This window comes from Aptenodytes forsteri, unplaced genomic scaffold (assembly GCF_000699145.1).
Source record: "Aptenodytes forsteri isolate BGI_AS27 unplaced genomic scaffold, ASM69914v1 Scaffold209, whole genome shotgun sequence".
Classification (NCBI taxonomy): Eukaryota; Metazoa; Chordata; class Aves; order Sphenisciformes; family Spheniscidae; genus Aptenodytes; species Aptenodytes forsteri.
The window spans coordinates 458,591-458,803 of NW_008795034.1; positions in this window are offsets into that span (position 1 = coordinate 458,591).

The window sequence follows — 213 nt, forward strand, 5'->3', positions numbered from 1 at the left end:
CGGGGCGTGGGGACAGGGGTACGTGGGGACACGGGTGCTCGCGGCACCACCTGAACCCAGCCGAGCCAAAGACCCGAGGAAAGCACGTTAAAACGGGTGGGTGGGAGCAAACCCCGGCCCAGGCTGCAGCAGCACGGGGGCGGGGGGGGGATCCGCTTTAACCGCGAGGATGAGCCCCCCGATAACCGAAGGAGGGGGCGCACGGCTCCCGCG